The sequence below is a fragment of the Otolemur garnettii genome, unplaced genomic scaffold (genome assembly GCF_000181295.1).
Source record: "Otolemur garnettii isolate 467f Iridium unplaced genomic scaffold, OtoGar3 scaffold00262, whole genome shotgun sequence".
Taxonomy (NCBI): Eukaryota; Metazoa; Chordata; class Mammalia; order Primates; family Galagidae; genus Otolemur; species Otolemur garnettii.
In genome coordinates this window covers 544,470-555,143 of record NW_003852657.1, presented here as the reverse complement: position 1 = coordinate 555,143, position 10,674 = coordinate 544,470, and the positions used below count along the sequence as shown (strand labels likewise).

The 10,674-nt window shown below is 40.2% G+C and overlaps 1 pseudogene; it reads left to right on the top strand.

Moving 5' to 3' along the window:
- Positions 1-9,071: 9,071 nt before the first annotated feature.
- LOC100965602 lies at positions 9,072-10,272 on the top strand (annotated as a pseudogene).
- Positions 10,273-10,674: the final 402 nt, after the last annotated feature.

Sequence of the window (10,674 nt, the reverse complement as noted above, 5' to 3'; positions counted from 1 at the left end):
CCTTTGTTCAGGAGCCTCTGACCAGGGTTGCTACCAGTCGGCCATCTTCCCAGAATCCCCCGAAAGTATGATATTGATATTTTAATAGGGATGGCATTAAATCTGTAGATTGCTTTGGGAATTATAGACATTTTAACAATGTTGATTCTTTCCAGCCATGAGCATGGTATGTTCTTCCATTTGTTAATATCTTCTGCTATTTCTTTTCTTAGGGTTTTATAATTTTCTTTACAGAGGTTCTTCCCCTCTTTTGTTAGGTATATTCCTAGATATTTCATTTTTTTTTGAAGCTACCGTAAAGGGGATTGCATCCTTAGTTAGCCTCTCATCTTGGCTGTTATTGGCGTATACCAACACTGCTGACTTGTGGACATTGATTTTATATCCTGTAACATTACTGTATATATATATGTTTTTTATCACTTCCAGGAGTCTTGTGGTTGAGTCTTTGGGGTTCTGTAAGTATAAGATCATATCACTGGCAAACAGCAAGCGAGAGTTTGACCTCCTCTGCCCCTATTTGGATGCCCTTTATTTCCTTCTCTTGCCTGATTGTATTGGCTAGAACTTCTACCACTATGTTGAATAGTAGTGGCAATAGAGGACAACCTTTTCTGGTTCCAATTCTAAGTGAAAAAGCTTTCAGTTTTACTCCATTTATTATAATATCAGCTGTGGGTTTGTCATAGATGGCTTTGATCAGATTAAGACATGTGCCACCTATGCCTATGTTCTTAACTGTTTAGAAAAGGATGCTAAATTTTATCAACTGTTTTTTCTAGATCTATTGAGAAGATCATATGTTTTTTGTTTTTGCTTCTGTTTATATGGTGAATTATGTTTATGTGAAACCAGCCTTGCATCCCTGGGATAAAGCCTTCTTGATTATGATGAATAATTTTTTTACTTTTATTTTTTATTTTTTTGAGACAGAGTCTCAAGCTGTTGCCCTGGGTAGAGTGCCATGGTGTCACAGCTTACAGCAACCTCCAACTCTTGGGCGTAAGCAATTCTCTTGCCTCAGCCTCCCAAGTGGCTGGGACTATAGGTGCTCACCATAACACCTGGGTATTTTTTGCTTATAGTTGTCACTGTTATTTGGTGGGCCTGGGCTGGATTCAAACCTGCCAGCTCTGCTATATGTGGCTGGCGCTCTAGCTGCTTGAGCTACAGTCACTGAGCCAATGAATAATTTTTTTAATGTGTAGGTGTAATCTATTGGCTAGGATTTAATTGAGAATTTTTGCATTTATATTCATTAGTGAAATTGGTCTGAAGTTCTCTGTCGGGTCTATTCCTGGTTTTGATATCAGAGTGAGGTGTACTTTGTAGAATGTGTTGGGAAAGATTTCTTCCTTCTCAATATTTTGGAATAATTTCCACAGTATCAGTGCAAGCTTTTCTTTGAAGGTTTGATAGAATTCTGGTGTGAAGCCATCTAAGCCAGGGCATTTTATTGTTGGGATATTTTTTGTTGTTTCTTCGATCTCAGTGCTTGAAATTGGTCTGTTTAAGAGATCTATTTCTTCTTGATTAAGTCTACAGAGAGGGTGTGATCCCAGGTTTTGATCTATTTCCTCTACCTTGTCAAATTTCTGGGCATAGAGTTTCTTATAGTACTCAGAGATGTTCTTTTGTATCTCTGTGGCATCTGTTGTTATTTTCCCTTTTTTGTTTCTGATTTAGGTTATTAGATATTTCACTTTTCTGTTTCTAGTTAATTTGGCCAAAGGTTTATCAATTTTATTTTTTTTTAAGAACCAACTTTTTGTTTCATTAATTTTCTGAATGATTTTTGTTGTTTTCAGTTTCATTAATCTCAGATTTAATTTTGGTCATTTCTTTTGTTCTGCTAGTTTTGGGATTACATTATACTTCTTTTCCCAATTCCATCAGCTGGTTTGTGAGGTTGTTGATGAGATTTCTTTCTGTTTTTCGAATGTATGCATCTAATAAGATAAATTTCCTTCTTAAGATGGCTTTTCCTTTATCCCACAAGTTTTGATAACTTGTGTCTTCATTATTGTTATGTTTCAGGAATTGAATGATTTCCTCTTTTATCTCTTCCTGAACCCACCTATCATTTAGCATAAGGTTGTTTAATTACCAAGTCTTTCATGTGAATAAACATTTTTATTTTTATTTATTTATTTTATTAAATCATAGCTGTGTACATTAATGCAATCATGGGATGCAGTGTGGTGTTTTCATATACACTGAAATATTTTCATCAAACTGATTAACATAACCTTCATGTCATTTTCTTAGTTATTGTATTAAAACATTTATATTCTACTTTTAGAAAGATTCACTTGTACCATTGTAAGATAAACCATAGAGGTGATCCCACCTATCACCCTCCCTCCACCCATCCATCCCCCTCCCCCTCCTCTCTACATTTATTGGAGTTGAGTTCCACCTTTATTGCCTTGTGGTCTGAGAAGATATAAGGTATAATTTCTATTCTTTTAATTTTGCTGAGGTTTGTTTTGTTTCCTAGGATGTGGTCAATTTTAGAGAATGTACCATGGGCTGAGGAGAAAAATAAATATTCCTTAGCTTTGGGATGGTGTGTTCTGTATATGTCTATTAATCTCATTTTTTCTAGGGTAACAGGGTAATAATTAAGTCTTTTGTATTTTTGTTTAGTTTCTGTTTAGAGCAGTAGTTCTCAAACTTTCTAATGCCATGACCCTTTAATACATTTCCTCATGTTGTGGTGATCTCCAATCATAAAATTATTTTTGTTTCTACTTCATAACTGTAATTTTGCTACTGTTATGAATCGTAATGTAAATATCTGATATGCAATATGTATTTTCATTGTTACAAATTGAATATAATTAAAGTATAATGATTAATCACAAAAACAATATGTAATTATATATTGTGAAATATTTATTTCTAATTACAAATAAATGAAAATTTGTCTTGAAGCATGGTGTAGCATGGGTAACAGTCCTAATATAACAACAGTAAACTACATTGCTACATTTTGTGGCAGTATGCATAAAAAGTCAATGTCAGTTTGAAGGCTGAGATTGCTTCTTTCTCACCAGATCAGAAATTCTTGGGGCAGTCTTTGCAAGAATACAGCTAAGATCATCTTCCACAACAAGTCTACTTCTGTATTTAGACTTGATAACCAACAAGATGGAAAACTCTGTTTCACAAAGATATGTTGGAAATGGAAGAAGAAGGTGCAACACAGTCTCAGACAGAACAGGATATGACTGCAAACATTTGATCCACAATTTTGTAACTGGCATTGTAGAGAAATCAGTTCTCACTGCATTGTTGTTAATAAGTTCAATGAACTCCTCTTGTGCTGTCTCAGGAACATCTTCAACTTTGGCTGTGAATGGCCTTCTGGCAAGTGCAAATGTGGTGTCAGGTAGATTTGGAACATATGATGAAATTTCATCTGCAAGCATGTGCAAGTGTTCTTTCACAGGAGTTATCATCATAATCCTTTTGTCTGGTTCAATGTCATGTTCCTCAAAGAAAGCAGATAAGGTAGGCAACATGTAAATTTTATTTTCATCCATTTTTTTTTTTTTTTTTTTTTTGCCAAAGCTGAAGTTTCATTTGGAATGATTGAATCTTTTCAGACAAATTGAGGCATGTTGCATTCGGTCCTTGCAGTGATAAATTTAACTCATTCAAGATGGCAAAGATGTCAAACAGTAAGCTATTTTCTGCAATTCACTTTTATTGCTGAAAAGTGCTTCAAACTGTGGCCTTGCTTTCTGATTAAAAAACGGTTTGAGTTCATCACAAAGCTCGAAAACATGTTTTAAAACTTTTCCTCTAGACAACCATCTCACTTCAGTGTGTAATAGCAGAGCATTGTTCGGCACATCCAACTCATTGCACAGTTGCAGAAATAGTCGACTGTTTAAAATGCTCACCTTTACAAAACTGACGGAACTTATGGCACTTTTCATTGCTTCTTGTAGCTCTTGTGGCAGCGTTTTTGTTGCTAATATTTGCCAATGAATCATACAGTGAGTTCCGATGACTTTGGGTGACTCATTCAGTACCAAACGTTGAAATCCAGATCGACATCCTAGCATAGCTGGAGCACCATCTGTGCAAACACCACAAACCTTTCCCCAAGAGATCTTACGCTCTTTCAGAAATGAACCAACTGTGTCAAATACATCATGTGCACATTCAATAGTTGTCATTTCAAGAGGTTTGCAAAAAGGAAACTCATCTTTAAAGTCACCATCAATAATATACCTCACGTAAACCAGGAACTGTGAACAGTTTGCAATGTCTGTAGATTCATCAAGCTGGATACTAAATATTGGAAGTGGAGCAGATTTAATTTCCTGGATTACCTGATCAAGAATATCAGCAGACACGTCATCTATTCTTCTGCAGACAGTATCTTTAGATAAGGAAATTGCACTCAATTTTGTAACAAATTCATCTCAGATCATAACTTGAACAATGTCTTTGGCCACTGGCAACAGTAAGTTCTCAGCAATGGTGTGAGGTTTCACAGCTCTGATGATTCTGAGTGCCACCAAATATGAAGCTTCAATGGCTGCTATGTTTTGTGTGTGGTACTTGCCACCAGTGTCAAGTCTGGCTTTCTTGAATCCATCAGCTTTGCTTCTAAAATAGTTGGTATCCTTGCCAGCAAATGCTATCAAAATGGCGTTTTAGTTTGTTTGGCTTCATAGATTTGGCTGATAGAATTTCCCAACAAATAACACATTGTGGTTTCTCAATTCCTGCTATAATTATTGAGGTAAAAACCATGCTGTAAAAAATCCTCACTATATTTTCTTTTCTTAACATTCTTCTCTACACACGATCCATTGTCATGGGATGGTTTGCTAATAAAAATAATATATAACAGTAGCTTTAATAATACAAAAGATGATACGTGACATAGTTCTGTCAATACAGTTCATTGAAGTTTCCTATGATTTACCATTCTGTGTTTTTATTTTACATACCTGTTACTATCACAAGGGGGCAGTATTCACATCAACCACAGCTGAATATAAAAAGATAGATTAGCATCCAGATTAAGTTACCATGGTACATATTTGCAGTAGTTGATGATTTTACAATACATGATTTTACATTTACCCAGTAATTATAATTCATGAAGTGTCATTTTACCTTCTCTGTCATTTAACAGAGTAGCTACTTTCACCACAGCAGCTGCTTTCTACATAGTAGCTGCTCTCTACACATATGTGACTGGTCTGCATAAGTACATTATGGTGCCAATCCTGTCACATGCACCTGTGCTTGTACGGGGTGTATGTGATGGGGTTGGCATGATGTCATCACGCCGGGTACTCGTATGGGAGTGTATCTGCATGTGGGAGGACCTGCCAGAGACAGATAAAGGAGTGGTGTCTTAGTTCCTAAGACCATCAGAAATATGTGTTTTCTGATGGTCTTAAGCGACCCCTGTGAAAGGGTCATTCAACCCCTAAAGAGATTGTGATTCACAGATTGAGAACCGTTGGTTTAGAGGATCTGTCCAGTTCTGTCAGAGGGGTGTTAAAGTCCCCAACTATTATGGTGTTACGGGACATCATATTTCTCAGATGGCTCAATGTCTGTTTCATTAATCTGGGAGCACTTAAGTTGAGTGCATAAATATTTAAAATTGAAATGTCTTCTTGTTGTATTGTTCCTTTGACCAGTATGAAGTGTCCATCTTTGTCTTTCTTAACTTTAGTTGCTTTAAATCCACTCGTATCTGAAAATAAGATTGCAACCCCTCCCCTCTTCTGATCTGCATTTGCTTGAAATACTGTTTTCCATCTCTTAACCCTGAGTCTTGATTTGTCCTTCAAGTCTAGGTGTGTCTCCTAGAGACTGCATATGAATGGTTATCCAATTAGCCAGCCTGTGCCTCTTCAGTGATGAATTCAGTCCATTGACATTTATTGAGAGAATTGATAATTGTGGTGGAGTTCTTTTCATCTTATTTTGTGAATGTCCATTGTGTACTTTTACCCTTTGTGCCATTGTGGAAGCTAAGTTTAGACCTTTGGCTTCTGAGTATTTACTTTGCTGGTTGTCCATTGTGGTGGTCAGTGTTGAGAATAGGTCTAAGTATTTCCTATAGTGTTGGTCTTGTGATGAATTTCCTCAGTGCTTCTATATCCACAAAAGATTTGATTTCTCCATAAATTTTAAAGCTTTAAAGCAGGATACAGGATTATGGGCTGAAAATTGTTTTGTTTAAGAATGTTGAAGATGGGATCTGCACCTGTAGCTCAGTGGTTAGGGTGCCAGCCACATGTACCAGAGCTGGCTGGTTCAAATTCAACCTGGATCCGCCAAACAACAATGACAACTACAACCAAAAAACAGCCAGGCATTTTGGCAGCTGCCTGTGGTCCCAGCTACTTGGGAGGCTGAGGCCAGAGAATTGCTTAAGCCCAAGAGTTTGAGGTTGCTGTGAGTTATGATGCTATGGTGCTTTACCCAGGGTGACAGCTTGAGACTCTGTCTCAAAAAAAAAAAAAAAAAAAAAAAAGAATGTTGAAGGTGGATGACCATGCTCTTCTGGCTTGGAAGTTTTCAGCTGAAAAGTCTGCTGTCATCCTAATGGCTCTGCCTCTGTAGGTCAGTTGGCGATTACTCCTTGCTGCTTGCAAAATTTCTCTTTCATCTTGACTTTGGGCAGGTTTGTTACAATGTGTCTCAGAGAGGCTGTGTTTGAGTTGAGATGACTCAGGGTTTGATATCCATCTGAAAGGAGTGTGTCATTGTCTTTAGTAAAACTTAGGAAGTTTTCATTTATGATAGTCTCCAGTAGGGCTTCCATTCCTTTGGGACAATCTTATTCCCCTCAGGAATCCCTATTATTCTTATGTTTGAATGCTTTATGAAGTCTCATCATTCTCTAAGTGCCTGTTTTGCTTTCTCTTTTCTTTTCCATCTCCTTAACTACCTGGGTTAACTTGAACACTTTATCCTCTGGCTCTGATGTTCTTTCTTCTCCATGGTCTAACCTATTTTTGATACTTTCTACTGCATCTTTACATTCTCTGACTGTCTCCTTCATTTCCTTAAGTTCCACCATATCCTTTCTATATTCTACATATCTCTTGTCTGACTTTTGGTTCTGTCTTTCCATTTTTCACCTGTTACTTTTATTAACTTTATCATCCATATTTTAAATTCCCTTTCTGTGAAGTGAATTAATTCTTTATAGGTTGAATCTTTTGCAGCAACTGCCTCATGGTCCCTTGAAGGAGTTCTTCTGTTTTGGCTTTTCATGTTGCCCAAATTTTTCTATTGATTCTTTCTCATGTATTCTTTCATCTTGTTCACCTCCTTGTCATCCTTTTTTTTCTTTCTTACTGCCTCCTTTGCTTTAAATTATCTTGTCTCAGAGCTTAGGTCTTGAAGTGGCCTCAACCTGAGCAAAGCCAAATAAACAGAAGTCCTGGCTGGGCATTGTGGCTCACGTCTGTTGTTCCACCGCTGTGGGAGGCCGAGGCATGTGGATCGCCTGTGCTCAGAGGTTCGAGACCAGCATGAGACAGAGTGAGAGCCAGAGTGAGACCCTGTCTCTACCAAAAATTGCTGGGCATTCTGGAAGGTGCCTGTAATCCCAGCTACTTGGGAGGCTGAGGCTAGAGAATCACTTAAACCCAGGGACCCAGGGGTTGGCAGAGGTTGCTGTGAATTATGTACTCTACTGAAGGACACAAAGTGAGACTCTGTCTTCATTAAAAAAAATAAAATATGGCTCGGCGCTTGTGGCTCAAGCAGCTAAGCGCCACCTGAGGTGGCGGGTTCGAATCTCCAGCCTGGGCCCGCCAAACAACAATGATGGCTGCAGCCAAAAAATGGCCAGGCCCTGTGGCGGGCGCCTGTGGTCCCAGCTACTTGGGAGGCTGAGACAGGAGACTCGCTTGAGCCCAGGAGTTGGAGGTTGCTGTGAGCGTGATGCCATGGCACTCTACCCAGGGGGATAGCTTGAGGCTCTGTCTCAAAAAAAAAATAAATAAATAAAATAAAAGCAAAAAAAAAAAACCCAAAAAATTAAAAAAAAATAAGCAGAAGTCTTTGTTCTTGATGACAATATGTTATAATATGTAACAGGTGGAGCTGTGATCTTTTCAGGAGACAGACAGCAGAGCCAGCAACCTCTGTGGTCCTTATTCCAAAGTTAGTTGTCTTCAGTGATCACCTGATTGTTTCCTCAGCATTCAGACCCTGGTGGGTTGGGATCTAAAAGCTCACAAGAATCCTTCAGGGGCAGGTCTCACAGTGCCCCCTGAGTCCAGTTCCCATTGGATACAGGAGTACCTCAGCCTATCCCAAGAATGGACTTCTGATCCTGGCAGGTGGAATTAAGACAGCTGTGCTTTAGGCCCCTGCTAAGACCTGCTCATGACCTTCCCACAATGGCACCTCCCTGGGCACCAAGACCTTCTCAGTATGGCAGCCTTGCCGGCCACCAAACCTATGGCAAATACACTCCAATAGACATTCAAATTTGGTTGCTACATACTGTTCAAGGCCGCCCATTCTTCCAAGCTCTCCACCCATTGTGGAGCTTCCCCGAACAACTGAAAACTCCAGAAAAGCTTCCAATCATACCGGCCTGTGGGGGGAGCAGCTGATTTCAGCTAATCACAATCACTTGCCTAATTCGTCAGATTTCTACTGCCCCAGATCATACACTGTATCCAGCTTACCACCTCCTTGCTGTGCTCCCTGAGCTATGACTCTGGGTAAGGTCCCTGTGCCAGGTATGGCTGGGTTCTCTCTTTTTTTCCCCATTCATTAGGAGCGCTCAGCTGGACTATCCTTCTGGTTCACCATTTTGCTCCACCCCTCTTTTCTTATGGTTCAATAATACTTCCATGATGTCCTGTCTCTGCTCAGCCCAGGGCAGGGACCTCACAACGGCAGGGACTGCCCCGTCTCGCCCCCGCCCTGCATCTCCCAGCATTCGCATGTGCTGCCCGGCCTGGCCGGGTCCCCAGCCCCTAGCCTGCGCGAGCCAGAAAAATAATTTTTCTTCTCTGGAGGGTGAACGTTTATAGCATTGATTTCCTAGATCTGGTAACATGGCAAAAGATGCTGGTTTAATTGAAGCCAATGGAAATCTAAAGGTCTTCATAGACCAGAACCTTAGCCCTGGAAAAGGTGTCCTACACTTGGTGGCCATTCACCCTTCTGGGGTAAACCCACTGGGGAAGCAGCTCTTGCCAAAAATCTTTGAACAGTACAATGTTAACATTGCCCAGCAAGTGGTAATCGGTACACCTCAGAGACCTGCAGAGTCAAACACTCTTGGTGGTAGGAAGCCCACAACCCCCCACCCAACACACACTTTGTCTCTCAGAACCAGCCTTCTGACTCCACCTTGGTCTGCTGGGAAATGCAACAGGAAAGGAGAGAAGAATGGCAAGGGCTTGTGGCACTTCTCCATGAAAGTCTGTGAGAAGGTGCAGAGGAAGAGGACCACCTCCTACAACGAGGTGATGGAGGAGCTGGTGGCCTAGTTCAGTGCCATAGATAACCACATTCTGCCCAATGAGTCAGCTTATGACCCGAGCATAAGACAGCAAGTCTATGATGCCTTAAATATGTTGGTGGCCATGAACATCATCTCCAGGGAGAAGAAGGAGATCAGGTGGATTGGTCTGCCCACCAACTTGGCTCAGGAGTGCCAAAATTTGGAGGTGGAAAGACAGAGAAGACTCAAAAGAATAAAACAGAAGCAGTCTCAGGTTTAAGAACTTATTCTACAGCAAATTGCCTTCAAGAACCTGATGCAGAGGAACTGCCATGAGGAGCAGCAGGCCTGCTGGCTGCCCCCACCCAACTCGGTCATCCACCTGCCCTCCATCATCGTTAACACCAGAAAGAAGATCGTCATTGATTGCAGCATCTCCAATGACAAATTTGAGTATCTGTTTAACTTTGACAACAGTTTGAGATTCCATGATGACATCGAGGTGCAAAAGCGGATGGGCGTGAACTGCAGGCTGGAGTCTGGCAGCTGCTCTGCTGAAGACCTAAAAATGGCCAGAAGTTTGTTACCAAAAGCTCTGGAACCATATGTGACTGAAATGGCTCAGGGATCCTTTATAGGTGTATTCATCATGATAGCAGGCTCCACGTCCAACTGCACAAGACTCTCTGCCAGTGACCTGACTAATGGTGCTCCAAGTGTCTAAGTACAGCTGCTCGCGGGTGGAGACCCCAGTGTTCTGTGTCGGGGAGGATGAGGATAACAACTTCAGTGAGAATGAGGAGGCCTGATACCCCTGCCTTCAGGAAAAGTCATTTAGGGAAGAGAAACTTTTTTTGAATGTTGGGTTTTGTGTTTCTTTTTGGCTGTTTCCAAGAAAACATTGGTAAGCTATTGGTTTAGATGCGCACCTCCAATAAGCAAGGATTGTTTCCATAGAGGCTAAGGACGTGCCGTGGGGGTGTGTTTGGATACCAGTGTGCTGGCACAGAGCTTTTATTTGCTTTTTAGGAGTTTGTATTTTCATTTCCTTTTTTTAAAATTCAGAGTTCATTTTTGCCTCTTAATAATTCTTGCTGAGTTTGCTGAAGAAATTGCACTTCATCCACATCAATGAAGATAAAACGAAGAAATAAAAAAAAGAAAACAAAGAAAAAAAGAAAAAGAAAAAAAAAAGATAAAACGCTCTCCTG